The sequence below is a fragment of the Rhinoderma darwinii genome, chromosome 1, assembly GCF_050947455.1.
Source record: "Rhinoderma darwinii isolate aRhiDar2 chromosome 1, aRhiDar2.hap1, whole genome shotgun sequence".
NCBI classification, from domain to species: domain Eukaryota; kingdom Metazoa; phylum Chordata; class Amphibia; order Anura; family Rhinodermatidae; genus Rhinoderma; species Rhinoderma darwinii.
In genome coordinates, this window is record NC_134687.1 from 189,629,064 (window position 1) to 189,653,779 (window position 24,716).

The 24,716-nt window shown below is 35.3% G+C and overlaps 1 protein-coding gene across 1 annotated transcript in view; it reads right to left on the reverse strand.

The window, feature by feature from the left end:
• Window positions 1-24,716, reverse strand: part of GRID2 (glutamate ionotropic receptor delta type subunit 2) — a 1,233,941-nt gene that overhangs the window by 1,059,616 nt on the left and 149,609 nt on the right. The gene's annotated exons all lie outside the window — the stretch shown is intronic.

Here is a 24,716-nt window from a genome sequence, read left to right on the forward strand (position 1 = left end):
AATGTTTTATAGAAACATACAGTAATGTAAAGTTCATAAATAAAAGGACTTTAAAAAGATTTCATAATTTTGACAAAATGTGTACTGTATATAACTTTACACATGAAAACATATGATTCACTTTAACTACATATATATTACATTTTATAATTTTTCCTTCTTTATAAAGAAAATTAATTCATTTTGGTTAAGGGGCACATCTGACTTCTTATTTTATATATAAAAATTCAAAGGTGTTAGGTATGGGATACTTAATGACTTATTTCTTGTACTTGTGCATGGCAAGAGCCATTGTGGAATTTAACCCATGAAAAATGATCCATTGATTTACACTGAGCCACACACTGTGTTCAATTCAGTACAGCAGCACCATGAAGGTCAGTTGTGGTTAACTGCAATTTGGCTTTGACATTGTGGCTAGGACAACCAAAGTCAACAACGGTGACAAGTGATATCTACAGCAAATATGCTTCAGCTTCTTCTACATCGAAAAAAGACAAACTATTACAGTGAAACCTCTTTAAGAAGACCACTCAATATTACAGTAGAAAATTATTTTCTAGAGGGTAGTCTTCTCATAGAATAGGGTAAATATACATAAGATATAGGATATCGGTGGTGTTTTGGACAAGTTTTCTCTGTATTTATTTATAATCTCATGCCAATCCAGAATACAATATTAGAATTTACTTATCATTCCCAAACTGTACTATTTTTCCCCCCAGTTTAGCTAATTTTGTGCCGTCCTCTAGGGAGACTAATAAAATGTGTCAAAAAAAGTTTACTAAAGTTATTAGTAGTGTAAAAAAAAATCTATATTAATAAGTTCAAAAAAAACTTTTCGCATTTTTCCTCTAATGTAATGTAAAAAACTTTAAAAAATAAACGAAATTGGTATTGCCGCGTCAGTAAAAATCCGAACTATTACAATATAGCATTATTTAACTTGCACGGTGAGTTCTGTAAAAAATATATATAAAACTCCAGAATCGCTGTTTTTTGGTCACATTATCTCCCACAAAAAATGAAATAAAAAGTGTTTAAAACCTCTCATGTACCCCAAAATGGTACTAATAGAAACTACAGCCCAATCCCAAAAAATTAGCTCTCAAACCGCTCAAGCGACAATGGCTTTCAGAATATTGTGACAAAACACAAATTTTATTTTTTAACAATTAGTTTCTTCCTTGTAAAAGAAGTAAAACAAAAAATCCTATACATTTGGTATCACTGTAATCATATGGACCCCCAGTATAAAGTTAACATCCTGTTTTTACTGCATGGGGAATCCCGTAATAACAAAACCCCAAAGGATTGAGGAATCACAGTTTTTTTCCTATTCCACCCCACAAAGAATTTTTTTTCAGTTTCCCAATAAATTATATGGTACAGTAAATGGTGCCATAGAAAACTGCAACTCATCCCAAACGACTTTATTGACAGAAAAATAAAAAAGTTATGGCTTTTGGAAGGTGGGGAAGAAAACATTAAAATGAAAATCTGAAAAATGGCTGTGACGGGAAGGGGTTATTCTGCACTTCCGCCAAACAAATTGCGTACTACTGAGCCACAGCTATTTAAAAGAAAAAATCTTCAATATATACATATTCTTCTAAGCCATTCCCATCGGCACATTTAGGCCTTTATTTACGTTGAAACAGTGGCCCTACCACGGACCTATGCAATTCAATGTGGCCGTTCACACAGCCGTTGTTTCAACGGATCGTGTGAAGTGTCAGTGGGAAAATAGGACATGTCCGTTCTTTTCACGCATCATGCATCCCTCCATAGACTCTCAACTATAGTGGATGCGTGACATCGCGTCCCGCAGCGCTGAGCACGGATGCACCTCGGACGTGAAAAACTGCAGTTTTTCATGTCCGAGATGTGCAGCGCTCGTGTGAATCAGGCCTTACGCAGAGTCTTGGTGAGATTGACTTATACATTTTCTATCAGATTTTTCTTTCAAACTACTGCCCGCATCCCCACAGATTACAATTTTTTTTTTGCAAAATGTCAACATTTCCCTTATTCCTGCTAGTGTATTGTGATACGTTTTTCATTATGTCTGCCTCCCGCTCTATGTCAAACTCCATAGAAAACATTGGAATTTTACATTTGTGCTAAATAAAAAAACTCAGCTCTGCAACATCTGTAGACAATCTCCTTTGTGAATTTGGCTCAGTTACAAAGATCTAAGATTATGATTGTAATACATTAAAGAAGATCAGATACAGCTAATATTATTTTTGCTCTTTAAAGATGGATAAACACTCATGTTAGGAATATATATTTTCATAATTATCTTTAATTTATATGAAGCGTTTAACGATTCTGTTTTAAGCGCTGCCAACAAAAAAAACATAGATTCCACTTAAAAACATCAATTGTTCAGTGTTTGAAAGAATTAAACAGGATGTCTGCCATTCAGCTTAACAATACATCCCACTATGAATACTTCTAGAATTCTTTCTTCTGAAGAGCATTTAAAATACAGGAATAGAATAGAAAAGTAGCAGAATGAATATACAAGCATACATTATTTACAACTGCCACTGTTTGTATTGTTGCTTGAGAACGATAGATTAGGAAGAATATATTAATGTTTTACAATGCATAAAGTTCATTATTCTTCTCTACTTTTTGAATTATGCTACAAATTTCTGAAGGTGGATGTCTCACCTTGTGTATACACAATCTAAAATATGGCTAGGGTAGGTGGAAATATTACAAAAAAGATTGTCTATCTATCTATCTATCTATCTATCTTGCTCTATTTATCGGTCTTTCTATCGATTTTGGTCTCTCTATCTATCATCTATCTATCTCTTTATATCTTTCTTTTTAATATCTATCTAATTTAGAGAAGCTTTATTAGCATGACCAAAAACACATTAGCATTGCCAAAGCAAATGGAAAATACAGGAATGAAAGACTAATCTACGGTAGGGGCCATATAGGTCCGTGGCATATCGTATTTCTCTCAATCTATAGCATGTACTAACATATTGTGCTACTATGTCTACTGTTTTGCTATACCACCTTGGTGTAGTAAGGCTTTATTATGAGGTGGGAATGATAATACCTAACATCCTATTTTGAATTATAAGGTGAGATATAACTATATACTGTACTCACCTATAACACCATCACAACCCCAGCAAGTTGAGATGCCTGTTACTCCTTAAAGATTACCTTCTATAAAAAATCTATGAGGATGGATGCATCATCTAATTACTGGAGATGCAAGGCTCCTTATACAGGTATAAAACATATTTGTGGGATTGTAAAGTGATTAATGCATTATGGACAGCCATAGGAACCCTCCTATCTCAAATTTGCAAATACCCAATTAAGCTATCTGACGAACAAAGCCTTCTCTCGCTGGATATTCATATTTTCCCTTCTGAGCATAGAACAGTGATAGCTCACACAATCATTGCGGCAAGAAATAAGATAGCAAAACATTGGAAAGACCCCTCACCACCTCCTTCAGCAGAAATTGTTAACAATGTTAACGAAAATTGCATATATGAAAAAATTATAGCACTTTCCCTCAACAAATACAATCTATTTATCAATAATTGGTCTATATGGCTGAATTCTCCTCTTGATAAGATTATTGTAACTCATTAATCCTCAACCAGACACATTAGTGAAACTCCATGATATGAAGTTTTCCAAAATATGCTATATTAAAATCACTTTTTTCCTTTTTTGTTTAAATTCAGTTTGTTTAGTGAACTGCAATCTATGCTGAAGAATCATTCTTGTAAACCTTATTTTTCATCTGAATACAAAATAAAAATCTTCTGTTTAAAAAAAAAAAAGATTACCTTCTGATACAAAACTTTAAATCTCTTACTAAGACATTGAGTTCAATTATAAAATGCCATCTGCCTGCAGGCACCACAAGGGGGAGCTTACTGCATACTGCTTATTCATTAAACTCATTAAAAAATAATTATGCATTAAGCTCCCCCATAGCAGTGAATACAGGCATACAGAATTCTATCACTAGCTCTAAATCTAATCTATGGAGGTGATTTAGACCTCTGTATCAGAAAAAAATGGAGCTCCAATCTCTCTAAAGATACATTATGAAATTAATCAGCACAGAATGTTGGAACTAAAACCTACGGTACATGGTGTTAAAAAGTGGACTTTCACTTTAAAGGACTGGTTGTCTTGGGTGTTTGTTTGAATCCTATCTCCATAAACAATGTTTCTTAGTATTAGATTGTAAATGTTTTTGGAGCAACATAATGTCATTTAGCTGCTTCAGGAGAATGAAATATAGAAGTGTCCTTCTCCCCATAAGTTAAACTATTAACATAAAAATGTGTGACATCTATAAAACTTAATATGCATAACAGAAAAAAGCTGCTAGGCAAAAGAGCAGAATGCAAATGAAAGCTTCGGGTATTCAAAATTCCAAAAGCAGCAAAATCCATATCATTGTCTGGCTGATAGGCTCATTTCTACTAAATATAATAATGGAGAAAAATATTTATGGGTTTGTATCTCATTACTTTACAGGCACACTACAAATGATTGCCCATTAGTGCTAAAGGAAAACTTTTGATTTGCAGCCAAGCTTTTTCTTATCCCAAACATGTTTTAAAACGTGTTCAGAGAAGCCTGTTAAGAGGATTTTATTATTGTTTTCAATATCCCAGAAACCATTACGTATATTTGTAATATATAAAAACAAACAGAATGCATGACATAAAATGTACAATAAAAAGAGTTATGTGAGTCTTTCTATGCACTATAATATCTTGCATCTATCAAGTGATTCAGACAGAATGTTAACTATGTAAGAGTGAAGCTAAAAAAACTACTTTGCCAGGTTTATTTCAATCCAGTTATGGAAATGACGTAAGATACATATATAATATATGTATGTATATATATATATATATATATATATATATATATATATATATATATATATATACATATATACAGAGAGAGAGAGATAATGTAATATTATATTGAGTCGTTTCAAATGAAGGCCATTTATTATACTGACAGAAAGAGCCCACCACAGAGAAAGCTGCTCTGTCTTAAGGTCCTATTAAATGGCCCCATATGGGCCGTGAAAACGAGCGCCGATGAACGAGACAGTTCGTTGATCGGTGCTCGTTTGCTCCTTTCACAAGGAATGTGATTTCACAAGCAATGATTGCTTACTTATGAGGACGAGTGCGCGTTACTCCGATCATACATTTTCATCATGTTGGCAGCACAACGATGATTTTTAATGCTGCATAAAACAGCAGATCAGCCGAACAATGAGCATTTGCTTGCACATCGGCTGATCGTTGCCCTGTTTACACAGGGCAATTATTGGGACGAGCGTTCATATGAATGCTGAACGCTCGTTTGCCCGATCTTTGGCCCATGTGATAGGGCCTTTAGTAGCACTTGCTCTGGCAAGTAGGGCATTTAGACAGGACAACAAGAAAGCCCCTTTAAAGCATGGTTTTTGTGACTAATATGATGAATAGAAGAACAAATTTCTTGAATGCAGTGTGAATGCAGCCTATTGTGGGCTGCATATTTATGGTTCTTCATACACACATTATTTAATGAGGTTAATACTTGAGTTTGTGCAGTACTTCTGGACCTTCTCCAGAATAAATGGGTTTTATATTATCAGAGACTCTTGTCTACCTCCTTCCAGTAACAGTGTTATTCTTGCTATAGACTAAGTCTTAGTCACCAATAGAAGGGGAGAAAGGGGAATTCATAGCACGAGAAGAAAAAACAAATCTTGGAACCATGTTTTTAATACAACACATAATGGTTTGTTACCCGATAATCAAATATAAATAAATAAGGTTGTGGACCTCTACTTTAATTGGGAAAAGGGCTTCATAGCCTTTTTACCAACCTCCTTCAACATAGAAGCCAAAAATAACAACAAGTTATTAACCCCTTCCCACTGCATGCATACTGGGCCTTAACCCCTTAATGACCAGGCCATTTTGCGCGTTAACGACCAAGGATTATTTTTTGTTTTTTCACGGTCGCATTCCAAGAGTAACTTTTTTTTTATTCCGTTGACATAGCCGTTGACATAGCCGTATAAGGGCTTGTTTTTTTGCTGGACGAGTTTTATTTTGTAATTGTACCATTTTTAGATGCTTATAATATATCGATTAACTTTTATTAACTTTAGTTTAGGAGAGAATTGAAAATAAGCAGCTATTCCAGCATTGATTTTCACGTTATAAATTTACGCCGTTTATAATGCAGTGTAAATAACATGTTAACTTTATTCTATGGGTCGGCACGATTACGGGGATACCAAATATGTAAAGGTTTTATATGTTTTCCTACGTTTGCACAATAAAAACCCTTTTAGAAAAAAATAACTTGTTTTTGCATCGCCGCATTCCAAGAGACTTATTTTTTTTATTTTTCCGTCAATGTGGCCGTATGTGGGCTTGATTTTTGCGGGCCACAGTGTAGTTTTCATTACTACTATTTTGGGGTACATAGGACTTATAGATTAATTTTTTATGGGGGGAATGGGAGAAAAGAGGGAATTTTGCCGTTGTTTTTTGTGTTTTCTTTGGACGCCATTCATCCGGTGGTTTAATTAATGTGTTCATTTTATTGTTCAAGTTGTTACAATCGCGGAGATACCATATATGTGTATGTGTTATTTGTTTTGGCACTTTTACAAAATAAAACCACTTCTTAGGCAAAAAAAAAAGCTTTATTTGATTTTGAGGGGACTTCACTATGCAATCTGCTGATCGCATATATAATGCTTTGGTATACTTACTATACCAAAGCATTATTGCCTGTCAGTGTAAAACAGGCATTTGCTGAAGACAGACCTGGGGGTCCTTGTTAGGCCCCCAGCTGACATGGAAACCTGACGGCGACCCGCGATTTCTTTACGGGGGCGCCGATGGGGTGAAAGAGGGAGCGGCATTTAATGGGTTAAACTGCCAGAATCGGAGCGCGCTTAGATTCCGGCAGTTGCAGCAGGAGTTAGGCTGTTTATAACAGCCATGCTCCTGCCGCTGATCGCGTGTGTACGCTGTCAGTACCCACGCGATCACAGGACGAATATATCCGTCCTCCTGCGCAAACTAGCAGCTGCAGAGGACGGATATATCCATCCTTCAGTGTTCACAGGTTAACCGCTTCCCGACCGCCCACTGTATATTCACGTCGGCAGTTGCTGGGCTCTGTGCAGTGCCGACGTGAATTCACGGTGGGTGTTAAAAGCGCGATCCGGGTGTCTCAGAGTAGCGCTGACACCCGGATCGCGCTGTTATCACCTGCCTCTGGTCCCGGAGATATGATCGGGACCTGATTAGTTCAGGTCCCGGTCATGTGATCGCAGGGAAAGTGTGTTGTAGCAACGAACTGGAAAGTTTGTTGCTATAACAAACTGGAAAGTTTGTTGCTACAACAAACTTTCCCGGGGACCGATTGCTGGTGCTGCAGTCGGTTACAAGGCAGAACCGGGGGCCATATAACAGCCCCCGGGTCTGCCATGCACAGCAGCCTATGAGAACCAGCCGGATGCTGGTCCTCATAAGCTTCCTGTCAGTGTGACTGTCAGCGTCACACTGACAGTTTATAATACGTTACACTACCTAGGTAGTGTAATGTATTATAGCAGCGATCAGTGCCGCAGGTCTTCAAGTAAAACAAGTAAAAAATAAAATATAAAGTAATAAAAAAGTTTTATAAAAGTGTAAAAACAAGTTATAAAAGTTACAAAAAAAAAGAATGCTTTTTTTCCTATAATAAGTCTTTTATTATAGGAAAAAAATGAAAATGTTAAAAAAAAGTACACATATTTGGTATCACCGCGTTCGTAACGACCCAAACTATAAAACTATAATATTATTTTTCCCGCACGGTGAACACCGCAAAAAAAATAATTAAAAAACAGTCAGAATCACTTTTTTTTGGTCATCAACCCTCCCAAAATATAGAATAAAAAGTGATCAAAAAGTCGCATGTACCCCAAAATAGTACCAATAAAAACTACAACCCGTCCCGCAAAAAACAAGCCCTTACACCGCTTTTTTGACGGAAAAATAAAAACGTTATGGCTCTCAGAATATGGGGACACAGAAAATAAATAATTTTATCAAAGTGATTTTATTGCGCAATCGCCACAAAACATAAAAAACCTATATACATCTGGTATCGCCGTAATTGTACCGACCCGCAGAATAAAGTAAAATGTCATTTATACCGCACGGTGAATACTATAAAAAAAAAAATACAAAAAACATTGTCAGAATTTATGTTTCTTTGTCACTTTGCTTCCAAAAAAATATAATAAAAAGTGATTAAAAAAAATCACATGTACCCTAAAATGGTACCAATGAAAAGTACAGATTGTCCCGCAACAAATAAGCCCTCACACAGCTCCGTTGGAGAAAAAATAAAAAAGTTATGTCTCTCAGAATATGGTGATGCAAAATGTGCAGAGTGTTCCAAAAGCGGATAAGATCGGGCGCCATTTATCAGTGCGACACCGGTCACATATCTGCGAATTATTATTTATTTACACCATTATTACACCCTCTTATTATGCCCTGATGTACTCTGCCCAGTTTACACATACCCCCACATCATAAACTGAAATACCAGCAAAACCCCAAACAGAACAGTTACCAAGCAAAATCTGCGCTCCAAAAGCCAAATGGCGTTCCCTCCCTTCTGAGCCCCACAGCGTGCCCAAACACCAGCTTACGTCCACATATATGACATTTTATATCCGGGAGAACCCGCTCAACATTGTATGAGGTATTTGTCTTCAGTGGCACAAACTGGGCACAATATATTGTGCATTAAAATGGCACATCAGTGTAAAATTTTAATTTTCACTTTGCACCATCCGCTGCGCATTAACGCCTTGGCGCACCACGACTTAATAGCATGTCGTGGTGCGAGGGGTTATTTATGGAGCGGGCTCATGCGCTGTGCACGCTCCATATTCTGCAGGTGTCCGCTGTGTATTACAGCTGACACCCGGGACTAACGGACAGGAACAGTGATCGCGCTGTTACAGGAGCCTGTAAAATGACATTATACTGCAATACATTAGTATTGCAGTGTATTGTACCAGCAACCTAATGATCGCTCGTTCCAGTCCCCTAAAGGGACTTTTGGGAGGTTTCCACTGTTTTGGTACCTCAGGGGCTTTGCATATGCGACATGACACCCGAAAACCATTCCAGCTAAATTTGAGCTCCAAAAGCCAAATATTGTTCCTTCCCTCCTGAGTCCAAACAGCAGTTTATTACCACATATGGCGTATTGCTGTAATCAGGACAAATTGCTTTACAAATTTTGGGGTCATTTTTCTCCTTTATTCATTGTAAAAATTTAACATTTCTATGTTTTTTCAGAAAAAAAGTAGATTTTCATTTTCACGGCCTAATTCCACTAAATTCAGCAAAAAAACTGTGGGGTCAAAATGCTAACTATACCCCTAGAACAATTCCTTGAGGGGTGTAGTCTTCAAAATGCGGTCAGTTTTGGGGGGATTCCACGGTTTTGCTTACTCCAGGGCGTTGCAAACGCGACATGGAACTGAAAACCAATCCAGCAAAATCTGCGCTTCAAAATCCAAATGGCGCTCCTTCACTTCTGAGTTCTGCCGTGGGTCCAAACAGCAGTTTAGTACCACATATGGGGTATTGGCGTAATCGGGAGAAGTAGCTTTACAAGTTCTGGGGTGCTTTTTCATCTTTATTCCATGCAAATATAATTTTTTTTAATTTTTTTTCAGAAAAAAAGTAGATTTTCACTTTCACAGACAAACTCCAATAAATATAGCAAAATACCTGTGGGGTCAAGATGCTAACTATACCCCTAGATAAATTCCTTGAGGGGTGCAGTTTCCAAAACCGTCTCACTTTTGGGGGATTTCCACTGTTTTGGCACCACAAGACCTCTTCAAACCTGACATGGTGCCTAAAATATATTCTAAAAAAAGGAGGCCCCAAAATCCACTAGGTGCTCCTTTGCTTCTGAGGCCGGTGTTTCAGTCCATTATCACACTAGAGCCACATGTGGGATATTTCTAAAAACTGAAGAATCTGGGCAATAAATATTGAGTTGCATTTCTCGGGTAAAACCTTCTGTGTTACAGAAAAAAATGTATTACAAATTAATTTCAGCAAAAAAAATAAAATTTGTAAATTTCACCCCTACTTTGCTTTAATTCCTGTGAAGCGCCTAATGGGTTAAGAAACTTTCTGAATGCTATTTTGAATACTTTGAGGAGTGCAGTTTTTAATATGGGGTGATTTATGGGGTCTATCTAGTACATAAGGCCCTCAAAGCCACTTCAGAACTGAACTGGTCCCTGTAAAAATGGCCTTTTGAAATTTTCTTGAAAATGTGAGAAATTGCTGCTAAAGTTCTAAACGTTGTAACGTCCTAGAAAAATAAAATAATGTTCAAAAAACTATGCAAATATAAAGTAGACATATGGAATATATAAAATAGTAACTATTTTGTGTGGTATTGCTATCTGTTTTACAAGCAGATACATTTAAAATGAGAAAAATCATAATTTTTGCAAATGTTCTCTAAATTTTGGTGTTTTTCACAAATAAGCAATGAATTTATTGACCAAATGTTTCCACTAACATAAAGTACAATATGTCACGAGAAAACAATCTCAGAATCGCTTGGATAGGCAAAAGCATTCCGGAGTTATTACCACATAAAGAGACACATGTCAGATTTGAGAAAATGGGGCTGGTCATGAAGGTCAAAATGAGCTCGGTCTTGAAAGGGTTAATGACCAAGTCATTTTTTCAATTTTTCCATCGTCACATTCAAGGTGGTATAACTTTTTTATTTTCCTGTCTACATGGCTGTATGATGACTCGTTTTTGCGGGATGAGTTGTATTTTTTAATGGCACCATTTTGGAGATTATAGAATTTTTTTATTAACTTTTTTTTAGGGAGGGTATAAAAAAAAGCAATTTAGCCGTTGTTCTATGTATTTTAAATTTACGCCATTCACCATGCGGCATAAATATCTTGCTACCTTTATTTTATGGGTTCTATATGACAATACCAAATATGTATATTTTTTTATGTTTTACTACTTTTGCAGAATAAAAACAACTTTTGTACTAAAATAATTTTATTTTGCATCGCCGCTTTCCAAGAGCCATAACTTTTTTTATTTTTCTTATGAGGGCTTGTCTTTTGCGGGACTTCATTGCTACCATTTTGAGGTACACAGGACTTATTGATCAACCTTTATTATAATTTTTTTGGGGGGGAATGTAAAAAAATAGCAATTTTTCTGTTGTTTTTAGCGTTTTTTGTTTTTTTACGGCATTCACATTGGGCGATTATTTGATTGCTTATATAATGCTTTGGCATACTTCGTATACCAAAGCATTATTGCCTGTCAGTATAAGCCGAGTACCCATTCCAGCCTGCATGGGACACCCCTGAAGGACTTTGATTAGGCCAATGTAAAAAGGCGGCGGCCTAGAATAAGGCTCCTGAATTACCGCTGTGAAAAGGTGTATTGGCGGTCATTAAGGGGTTAAAAGGGTAAAAAGAGAGAGAATGAACAAAGGGGGGCATAAGTAATCTTTAATATGCTGATATGTCAAATGTGTTAAAAGGGTCAACGTTATATGATCCAGTTGTTCTTGTTGTGTTTGTTTTTTTTTAAATTTAATAAAAAAAGGGTTATTGAATTAATGGTTGAGGATACTCTACGTGAAGAATAAATCTATTCTAAAAGTTTACACTGTCAGACCCATTCTAAACACACTGCTGGTCCTCACTGATCATTTGTTGGCTATCTTCTCTGACAGCCATTGTAGTCAACTTGGTCTGCAGAAACCAGACATCTGCGGAGATGACAGGAGATGGAGACCCCCTCAAGTGACAGGGAATAGGAGTGTTAGTGACAAGAACCAATGTAATGGACTGTCTTAATGAAACAGGCAGAGTATCCAGGCCTTCAGATTTAGCTGACATTAAAGACAAGTATTCCAAGTAAAATATGCAAATTACACATGCACTTAATCTTAACAGTAGCAGAGATATTGTGTCTAGATAATAGACCATCTTTGTTCTTTGTACTGATATCTGTACTTTCTTCATCACATATCTTAGATACACAATTTTCATTCTCAGAATTTCCAATTAACCTTTAATTAAATATCAATATTCTACAGCGTCAAAAGCTTTGTTAGGCAGAACATGGCATAACAGAAGAATTATCTGATTTTTTTCAAGTAGACATATTGTACGTCTATGGATTAAGTGCGAGAGAAATAATATTTTGCAAATCTCCCGAAAACAAATATTGTACTTAGAAAAATATGAACATGTTAATGTTTTCATAAAAGTTCGGGTGGATTGAAGCATGAATGAGCCTGTTCTTGTAGAACATAAAGGGTTCATTCTACAAATCCTTTTTGCCCTAGAGACATCTGTTCAATAAGTGATTTCATGTTCTGCAATCAATCAGAATCTGTGGACATTGCACAGTATAGAAACAGACGTTACTGTAACAGTAGTGCAGAAAGTATATAGCCAGCTTTGTGGTAGTAGTTTGAACAATGAGATCTCTTCGGTGATATGATTACTATTTCCATTAAGACATCAATGCATTATGAAGATTTATTAATCAAAATTGAACTGTACCTTACAAACTAATATCAGTTCTCAGAACTAACACCAATTCAATTAAGTATATTCTACAAACTAATATTACCTTTATAGATGTTACATCTAGAAACAGTAATGGAAATATTATTGGAAGAAAATTAATGTGACCATGTATTTGAATTGTGGGATTTGAGTACACAAGGGAATCATATAAGGATAACATCTTGGTCAGAATGAAGTTTACAATGTAAATGATAACTTTGTAATTCCTAACTTTGGAAAATGCGTATATCTGCATGAAGGTACCATGTCCCTGCTATATCTTGTTCTTGAAAGCTGGTAAGTTGCTATGTGACATATCCACCAACTTTTTGTATTTATGGTGGTGTAATGATAGTTCTAATTTTGGTGGTCCATTCTGTTTATAGGGGTTTTCCAGCCAGTAAAAATTTATGGTCTATCCTCAGGGTAGGCCATTAATAGCTGATGGGTCGGGGTCCGACTCCCAATCAGCTGTTTTGAAGGAGGTGCAGCGCTTGTACACTTCAATGGAAGAAAAGGTTGCAATACCTGTGAATCGCCACTAAATGCGCGTCGAAGATTCACAGTGAACAAGTAAAAATTAAGGGGAACCAGCGCTCGTACGAGCGATGCACCACTTCAAAACAGCTGATCAGCGGGGGGTTCCCGGGAGTTGGACCCCGACCCATCAGCTCTTGATGGCCTATCCTGAGGATAGGCCATCAAGTTTTGCTGGCTGGAAAACCCCTATAAAGGTGCAAAAAGGTGTACTGATATCTAAAATTAATAATAAACTTGTTCTGTAGTGATGTAAATATATGTCAGTAAGTGTCTGCATGACAAGTGCTAACACTTTGTAATAAACAGCACATTGTGTTAAAATTCCCCAGGTGAAAGCTTGTCCTTGTGAGCTGCTGAATGGACAAGCCTGATTCCGATAAATTGTATTGAAGCCGGTTTGTCCCTGCAATAGGTCACAAGGATGCGCCTGCAGCCACTCTGACAGGTCCCTGCTCCTTCATAAATTGTATAGCTGTCCTCACTGGCAGAATTCGAACACAGTGTATATTACTAAGTGCTAGCCCTTGATATAGTGACACTTTGTAACAACTACTTACAATAGTAAGAAATCACTCAAATATTTTAGTTTTTCAAAGAAGAGCTATCTAAAAGTATGTCCCTCTTTACCTTTTGTAAAAAGAGCTGAAAATCATTGACCTTCACATATAGCATAATACATGTAGGAACAATACACCTAGCTGTCTCTTATTTATGACAGACCTATAAATACAAAAATTTGATGCAGGGGCTGACCTAAAGTCTGTGCTGCCTGTTCCTCTGCACAGGGAAACCCAGAGAGGGCAAGGAGACCACTTTGGCCACAGGGGACTTTAAAACAAGTTTCCTGCATCGCTCTCCCCCTTCCCCTGCTCATTCTCAAAACGTCTTTCATAAATTACACAGACACTGGATATTCACAATTTATTATTAACCCCTTTCTAGACCAAAAGAGAAGTAACCATAAACCTCTTCACTGCCATAGACTACCAGGGATGTTTTGAATGTCCATCTGTCTATCTGTTTTTCTGAGAAAATTATTTTTTGCAGGCATGCTGGAAGGGGGCTCACATGATGTTGAGAAGTAGTATTTATATATCATGGTAGTAGTGAGTTCTCATAACTGTTGGGGCAAATGAGTACATAACTTTTGCAAATGGAATTGGTAATGGTCAAATATTTAAATTAAAATGGTGTGTTCAAAATACTTGTAGTGAAAGGGGTTGTCTCATCTCTTGCTGTTTTTACATTTTCATCTATAAGCTCAGATATAGCTAAATTAAAATTAGGGCTGTGTGTTTACTGCGCATACATGTCCTCCACTGCTCCGCACTGCTGGAGGAAAGCTCCAACAGAATCCTAGAAAAAACAGGAGGTTCACCATTGACTGCGAGTAAGGATTTATCTGGACAAGGTAAATTCTATTTGTGAAATTATGATTGGGGCATAAGGAACCATTTCAGATACAATTACTGTAATGATACAACTTCTTTAAGGAACACTGTAACTCATTGTGGCACATCATATTAAGGCTTCGTTCACATCAGCGTCAAGGCTTAGTTCTGGGGTTCCATCGACTACGTTCAGTCCACTACTGTATTGATTCCACAAAACGACGGAACCCTTGCACAACGGAGACAAACGGAAATCATTTGTACCGGATCCGTCACCATTGAAATCAATGCTGATGCAAACAGAAACCTGTGGTTTCCGTTTGTTTCAGTCAGGGTTCCGTTCTAACGGAAAGCTCCAACGGAACGCCAGAACGGAGCCCTAGCGCACACGTGAACGAAGCCTAACTTGTATATACAGGCTCTCTAAACTTAAATCCACAAGTAATCCTGAGTAAGACTATCATCTCTTGCTCTATTCATATTATTAATAATAAGATGTATTTTTTTTTTCTTGAACCAATCATATTTTTATGTTGTAATAATAGGTTCTAAATATATTAAAGCATGACATATCCAGCTGTGGTGAAGATAGGAGCTTAACAAACAAATAAACAAACAAACACCAAAACCTTTGTAGCTTATGCCTTCACATCAATGTAACTATAGAACAAAATCTTCAGATCTAGATGAAATGTCCCCAAAAAAATGACAAATTAAGGCTTTATTTGCCATATTGAGCTCTATTACTAGGAAAAAAAATGAAATGTAATAAAAATGAGCACTAGTTAAATTTATCAAGAGATAGCTAAATTTACATTTTCAAGGATTTATGACAGCTTCCTAAGCTGAATGTGCATTACATGATGGAAGTTAATCAGATTCTTTCAATGGCCTCTTAGGCCAAGCAGATATCCAAGGGATTAATTAACAGCGGTCATGTATCTATGCTGGACACTTTGTATAAGTTTTCATCCTCTCCGACATCTCATATAATTAATTTGGTTTACTACATTGTAATACTTGCACTAAATGTGACAGTGTGGAATATATGAATAGCCTACATAGATAACTTTTTAGTAGTATAATAATAATCCAGGACATCTCTCTTTGTCACCGAGTGTTCTAATATTGCCTTGGGAACAATCAAGTTTCAATGTTGAGATATGCAACACTTCTGTTATCCCTCAACTTGAAAATCATTAAAAATGCAAATTACAAATTCCTTATACAGAATGAATAAAACATGAATCTAGCTTTGGTTTTATTATAATACAGACCAAGAATGAGTAATGGTCCAGAATAAACGTTAGATTTTATTGTCTTCTTTGACCATTATGTGTTTAACACTTGTGTGATCAAAAGTATCTCCCTTACAGTAAAATAATTCTATGTGAAATTGTTATTAGACTGACGTGTATAACCTTGGATGCTAAATGTGTCCTCTTGTTATACATTTTATACTTTAAAATATACATGCAATATTATGGTATATAAAAACCTATTATCAAAGTCTTATTTATTTGACTAAACCACTTGTTTTTTTAAACGCTCCAATTTTGCAATAGAACACTAAGAACATTTCGATTATAGCAACATGTAGGTTTAATGAAAACTAAAATACTTGTTCTAAGTGACCCAGCTTTTAGTGCTAAGCAGTGAGGCTATGTTCATATCTACATTTGGCCCTTCCGCTGGGGTTGCTGTTGAATTTGTAGTCACTTTTTAAGGCAAGAATAGTGCAGCATGCAGCGATATACTTTGCCATCACAATGACAGAAACCTTGACAGAACCCCAACATACACAATAATCATTTTAAATTGTTGACGTAAAGGTATGGCAGCCATGCAACAAAACTGGTTATAAAACTTGAAGTGTAAAACTTAAAAAATGAAAGGTAACTGGTTGTATTTTGCTATTACATTAAAGCCCTGTCTATTCTCAGAAGAAAAAAAAAATCACTCTTAGGCCTTATTCACACGAACGTGTCCGTTTTGCGCGCGTAAAAAATGCAGCGTTTTTCCTGCGTTGCAATTCCGTGTGACATCGGTGTATGGTGCTTGTCAGCATTTTTTATGCGCGTATGTCATCCGTATGTCATGCGTTTTTTACGTCAGCAAAATAAACTGAAGGAGGTGGTTTTCTTTGTCTCATCATTTCTTTAGCAACTGTTGCGTGAATCACACACAGTACACGGATGTGCGTCCGTGTGCTGTCTGTGATTTTCACGCACCCATTGACTTCAATGGGTGTGTGATACGCAAAAAATGCACAAGTATAGGACATGCAGTGAGTTTCACGCAGCGGACACACGCTGCGTGAAAAACACTGAATGTCTGAATGGCCCCATTGACTTGCATAGGTCCGTGTGACGTGCGTTATTTTCACGCGCGTAACACGGACGTGAAATACGCTCATGTGAATTAGGCCTTAGAATGTGGGATTCTTTTGCTGTGGACCTGCTCTTGAAATGGGTAATCTTAATATATTTTTGTATAGTATCTTTTTGTTAAATATTCTATCACCTAAATTTCCTTAGACTGCATATTACTGTTAACACTGCTACTGCCATCTTGTCTAGGTCATTTAATTAGTTACATAGCAAATTATATCGGTCTGTGGATTTTGATTTCTATTAATGCATAATTTCTCAATTTGGCTGTGTTCTAGAAGAAAATAGCAAGATTGTAAAGGCAACCTTACAATGCTACAGAACTCTGCAGGAGCAGAATTGGGCAGTGTACCGTTGTCCCACCTATCAGATCTCCTATCACCCGTTACAGATTTCAGTGGCACTGAGTAACTGTGAGCAGAATTATATGTTACATAAAATCTTATTTTGCATTTATTTTCAGCTTTAATTAAAACATAATTACATTTTATCATTCTGCTAATTGTTACATTGTTAGTGTATGCTTTGGAAACAAACTGTTTGCAAAGTAGATTTATTTCACAGGTTTCATTTTAAACACATTTAGAATTTAATTAAGATAAACATTTATACGAAAAAAAATACTATGATTTGTGCCCAACAAAGCTAAACATGACACATACATTTTTTTAAAATTACTTATAAACCTAATGGTAAATTACTTGAAGAAAGATTAGGTAAATTACTATTATTTATCATTAGAAAACAATTTAAGATGTAAAGAAACACAATACTGCTGTCTGATGTTAGTTAAAAGTTCTTCTAATTAGATGATATGCATTATTGAACTGAATAGATGTTACTAACCTCATAAATTTCCTTATGTCAAAAAGAAAAATACAGATGTTCTCCCTTTCAGAATAACCAACAAGTCATTTCAAATCCTTATAAGTCAAATTCTGCAATGCCATTATTATAATGAAATGAGAATAATAGAGTCCTGTTTCTCAAAAAAAAAATCCAACCAAAACTAGATATATGTATTGGGGAGAGAAGGCAAGTCCTTGTATCGCTATAAAATTAGGGCTTAAAGTATCAAGATGCGACTGGAGTTGGAAACTAAAGCCTCATGCATTCTGACCTTTAATATGTTTCATAATACTGAAAAGTATTGTGCATCATATTGCATCCTGCATGCTCCATGTGATGTCCTGTATAACAGACTAAATTTTACATAAATATCACTGAAATTAGTTTTTCTATGGGAGAACCCCGTATGATATACAGCATCTTATAGAGCAGCTTTTATACAGTTTATATGTAAGATTTTTATTTTGTAGTACCATATTTTTATATGACGATAGGTATGGACCCATTAAAATGCATTAACACCACATTAACCCCTTCAGGACTGAGCCTGTTTTGGCCTTGTGGACGCAGCCAATTATTTCAAATCTGACATGTGTCACTTTATGTGGTAATAACTTGGGAATGTATTTACCTATCCAAGCGATTCTGAGTTTTCTCGTAACATATTGTACTGTATGTTAGTGGAAAAATTTGATCAATAAATTAAGTATTTGTTTGTGAAAATCACCAAAATTTAGAGAAAATGTACAAAAATTTGCATTTTTCAAAATTTAAATGTATCTGCTTGTAAGACAGATAGTAATACCACACAAAATAGTTGCTAATTAACATTTCCCATATGTCTACTTTATGTGTGCATCGTTTTTGAACATACTTTTCTAGGACGTTACAATGTTTAGAACTTTAGCAGCAATTTCTCACATTTTCAAGAAAATTTCCAAAACCTATTTTATTGGTACCAGTTCAGTTCTGGAGTGGCTTTGAGGGACTTATATATTAGAAACCAAGTCACTCAATTTTAAAAACTGCACCCCTCAAAGTATTCAATACAGCATTTAGAAAGTTCCTTAACCCTTTAGGTGTTTCACAGGCATTAAAGCAAAGTAGAGGGGAAATTTACAAATTTCTTTTTTTTTCTCGGAAAATCCATTTTAATCCATTTTTTTCTCTAACACAAAAGGTTTTACCAGAGAAACGCAACTCAATATTTATTGCCCAGATACTGCAGTTTTTAGAAATATCCCACATGTGGCCCTAGTGTGCTAATGTACTGAACCACAGGATTTTGGAGCCTCCTTTTTATTAGAATATATTTTAGGCACCATGTCAGGTTTGAAGAGGTCTTGTAGTGCCAAAACAGTGGAAACAGCCCCCATAAAGACACCATTTGGCAAACTACACCCCTCAAGGAATTTATCAAGGGGTATAGAGCATTTAACCCCACAGGTTTTTTGCTAAATTTATTTGAATTAGTCCGTAAAAATGAAAATCTAAATTTTTGCCAATAAAACGTAGAAATGATCATTTTTTACAAGGAATAAAGAAGAAAAAGCACCCCAAGATTTGTAAAGCAATTTCTCCTGATTGCGGCACTACCCCATATGTGGTAAAAAAAAACAAATGGCTGTATGGACACACGGCAGGGTGCAGAAGGGAAGGAGCACTATTTGGCTTTTGAAGCTTCAGTTTACTCAATTGGTTTTCAGGTGTCATGTCGCATTTGCAAAGCACCTGAGGGACCAAAACAGTGGACATCCCCCAGAAGTGATCCCATTTTGGAAACTAGAGCCCTAAAAAGACTTTGTCTAGGGGTATAGTGAGCATTTTGATCCCATAGGTTTTTTTCTGAATTTAGTGTAATTAGGCCGTCAAAACGTCTATTGTTTTTTATTCTTTTTTTTTACGGCGTTCACCGTGCACTATATATGACATATTTAATTTATTGTGTGGGTCGATTCGATTACGGCAATACCATATGTATATAGGTTTTATGTTTAACGGTGTTTGCACGATAAAATCACAGTTATAAAAAAATGGTGTCGCCATATTCTAAGAGCCACAACTTTTTATTTTTCTATCAGGAAATCTATGTGAGGGCTTGTTTTTTGTGGAACAAACTGTAGTTTTTATTGATACAATTTTTGGGTACGTGCAACTTTTTGATCCCTATTTATGCAATTTTTTTGGGGAGCTGAAGTGACTAAAAATAGCGATTCCCGTATAGTTTTTTTATTATTTTTTGTTATGGCAGTCACCGTGCGGGATAAATTACATTATATCTTTATAGTTCAGGCCATTACGGATGCGGCAATACCTATTTTGCATAGTTTATTTATTGTTTTCATTTTTTTCTAATAATAAAGGACTTTATAAGGGAAAAAAGGCGATTTTTTTATTTTATTATTTTGACATTTTACTTTGATCCGACCCGATGTTTTCCCCCAGTACTAAGGCTGCTAGTAGCTTCCCGTACTGTGAGATGCCGGGCTGCGGGGAGCGCCTGTGTGCTCTGTTAGGAGCACACGTAGATTAACGGGCTGCAGGCACAAGGACAAGTGCTGCAGCCCGTTAATCTACCTGGGGTGGTCGGGAAGGGGTTAAGGATCCATAGGATATGGATCCCATGTAGGGTCATATGTATGAGGCCTAATATTGTAACCTTTTTATGCATGTTTGTGATTCTTTGTTTTTGTTTTAACTTATTCTCTATTTTTCTGACCATTGCAGAATGAAATATAAAGAATGCCTGTAATCTTATCTACCAGACGACAAAAAATTACGTATAAACTCAACTTTAACCTTACTCTTAATAAACATTGGACTTTCATTATAAAAATTTGATAACATTGAGGCTTGATTAATGGATTACTTCCAAAAATTTACATCTGTGACATTTTCACTAATTTGCTTTAGACCACAAATAAACATCAGATTTAGAAGGGATTTGCTAAAAAGCACTACATCTGTTATGTTTAGAAAATGATGAAATGCTCAGTGTCTCTTTAAAATGCCTCTTATATTATTGATCTCATGAAGAATTACTCAATCAATATGTCGAAATAGGTCTGATGAGAAGGAAAAGTATGTCTGCAAAGAGCACTTGCTCAAATGAATTAACTTTTGGTGTCACATCTCTTGTAAGAGATGCTATTAATCATTACAGATGAGAGAATTGATTCAAAGAATTTGCAATTTGTCCTGAATAGAACTGATTTTTATATTGAAATTGAATTTTTAAATTTAAAGAAATATGCCTAGCACACTCAGTGAAATACCCCAGAGTTATATAAAAAAAATAATAATAGAAAGTGAGGACAAATAATTTGGACATTAAGGATTAGTCATATTAAAAATTCAAAACATATATTTCTAAATCAAAATATAAACATTTTAGAAAATAAATGCATCTTCTTGGCATATACAAGCTACGGGAAAAAATAAGCACGAGAATAAACTACTAGTAAAAAAAAAAGAGTTAATGTGCCTGTAGTATGTGCTGTTAGATGGGTAGATGAAATATTTAGGGATATGTGAAATGACAGCTTATTGTGTTATCACTTCACATCCAAGAATGTGCAATGAAAAAATTAAATGCTCACATGAAACAAAGAGCGAAGCTCCTTGAATTTGTCCTTTAAGAGAATTGGTATTTTATGCATTTTCTGTGTTCCACAAACCTACCGAACCAGTTTTTCAAAATGGTGTAATTAAAATCAATGAAGGAAATATTGTTACGCTCAGGTTTGTGTACTTATATACATACATATATTGTTTCAGGACAGATTCTATTTTCTTTGCATAGATTTATTATTTTGATGCCATGGTTTCCATTTCAACTGGATCCATGATAGATATGATAGATATGATCGATACAATATTATCTGTTTTGTAATAGATCCTAACACATTCCTTTTTTTTTTTTTATAATGGTTCCAGCAGGTTTATTTTTTATTTTACTGGATAGAATAGAGCAACATGCAATACTATTCAAAGAGCAATAGAAACCTGACCAAAAGTTTGAAAAAATCCTAAAGTAACTTTAGGCTGGAATCAGACATGTAGTTTGAGGTGCAGTTTGAGGTGCCATTTTCAATGCAATTTTTTTAGCCAAAGCCAGGAGAGAATCTGACTAGGGGAAAAGTGTAAGTCCTTCCTTTATGCTTCCCATTTTTTTGAATTTTTGAATACACAGAAGGGTGCACTATTGTTTACGGTAAAATCATGAACACCTTCACAGAAACCCGACAAAACCCATTAAAGTCAATGGGTTCTATGGTGTTTGTCGTACAATGGAACCTGCGTTTCTGGTATTTTCATTGTTCTGCTCCTCTGACGGAGCAGAACAACAGAAACACAGCCTTGGTATCAGCCATTAACATTCATATTTGGTGTCCCTATCACCATAATAACCCATACTATAAATATATGACATTATTGACTATATATATATATATATATATATATATATATATATATGACTATATAGCATTTTGAACATTTTCTCAAAAAATGTAATTACTTAAAATTAATCTCCAATTATATGTACTCCAAAACGATCCACTTAAAAACAACTCGTTCAACATAAAAATACTGTAAAAGAGTTTTAACGGTGAGAATGAGGTGGAAGGGGGCAAAAACATAAACCTTTTTTCCGGTCTTTCTGGTCATTAGGGGTTACATCAGTTTTTAAGATCTAGTTCTATTTTCAGTACCCACAGACATCGCAAACTGTATGACTTTGGGTTCTATAGAAAACAATTCCTCATTTCACTGATGCAACCTGATGTATTTTTGCATGAGTTTAAGGAATCTAATTTGTTTATGGCTTTTTTTGACAAATATCATTGAGGTCAATATGCAACACTTTTTCAACCAATTTACCTCACTTGTAGAGCAAGCATAAAAAAAATAAAACAAAAAAACACAACTCGTCTACGTCAAATAATTTTGGTTACATAGGAAGAAGGGTTTTCAAGATGACTTGATCAGGAAGATTTCACAAAAAAACTGCAATCTATCACAATGGCTCACATTTACTAATGTTGTCTAATGGTTAGACAGAGTGAACTTAGAACAGGCAGGCACAAATTGTGCCAAATATGTCACAGTGGTGCATGCTGCATGATCATTTTTGTATTTAAAAAATATATCTTTGTTTGCAGTTGGCAATTATATAGGAAAAACAGATTACATTTTCCTATGCAGCAGGAAAAAAGGTATACTGAAGTAAACCTACCTGGCGGACGCCGAAAGGACACTCTTTTGGGCACCCCTTGCTCCCATAGGGGTACATAAACCTATTTGGCATATGAATACTCCTACAAAAACTATAAACGTACACTCCAAACACGGTGCAAAAATAGAAAATACCTTTAAGGCTTAAGTCTTTTCATACAGTATACTCACTAGAGCTCTATCAAATTACATTAGCTGTCTGTAAATGGACTATAATTCCTTTGCAGGGCACAACACTAAAAAACAAAACTTGAACATTCCAGCAATCCTTATTCAGTTTACTGGTGGTACCCTAATCCAAAAGTGGATAGTACTATATATATATATATATATATATATATATATATATATATAAAAATATATGTATATATATATATATATATATATATAAAATATGTAAAATTGTTGCAGCCATAATGATTGAAAAGTTTCATATCAGTGTTTAAAACAGCTTCCTACTGCATGGGTAGTTCAATTTACTTTTGGTAAATGAGAGTCTTCGATAAATTGGAATAACTGTAATTAAAAACATGCATCATCGTTCCTTTAATATGGGTAGTGAAAAAGAAAAGAAAAAAGCTATAAAATCTGTTTTACTAAATTGATCAGACCATTAAGCTCATACGCACAATATGATGTACTAATCCATAAGAAACCGTCAATGAAAAAAATACTACTAGCTTAAAACTAGGCAATAAATAAAAAACAATCATTATTTTTACAGTACAACAATCTGGTCATTAGCCTATTCATTTGACATATTTATAGTCAATCTAAAGTAGGTTGGATGAATATATATCATATTAGAGCATTTTTAAAAAAATTAGCCAAATGCTTTAAATAATGAGCAGCATATTGTTAAAGAGCCTCTGTTACCATTGCACTCAATGAGCAAATTTGATAAATGTTATATGCAATATTAATAAATACCAGGACTTAATCTTGGTGTTTCTCTCCCTAAGCATTTCCAGCGAGATTTAAAATGATATTTTGACTATTCTGACATAATTTAACGTCTGCACTGACTGGTTGTGCACTAGAAAGGAATCTGAGCAGAAAAGGTGCTGCTTCTATAGAGTCTAGTGAGTGCTGCTTTACTAATAATGATGGCACCTATGATATTGTATTAAAAAAATGGATGTTAGGATTTTTCAATAAACTTTATTTATAGCCTTTTACATACTGTTGAGTAATCACTATAAGATAAATATTTGCATATATACCACTTGTCAAGGATATAAATATATATATATTTCATCTTATACCATGTGGTCTGGTATTTGGTATGGTATTTATTAATTAACATCAAGTAATGCATTCAAAATAATTTTGGTCCCCAGTTAAAATTACGGTCACATGTACTTGCATAATCCCGCAGCCCCTGCTGGCTCAATAGCTCTGTACAGAATTTGGGTAGCTTGCCTTGTTAGATATGTCAAATTTAATCTAGGCACTATTATAAAACAAAATACATCCCCCATAATGTACTAGAATGCAATATATTGTAGGATCCCACTATGCCGGTGCAAATGTATCACCTTCATGGTAGACCTTAAGCAAAATTTTATAAAAATTGAAAAAAAATCTTTCCTGTGTGAACCTGGCCTAAGAAATTAATCTTTA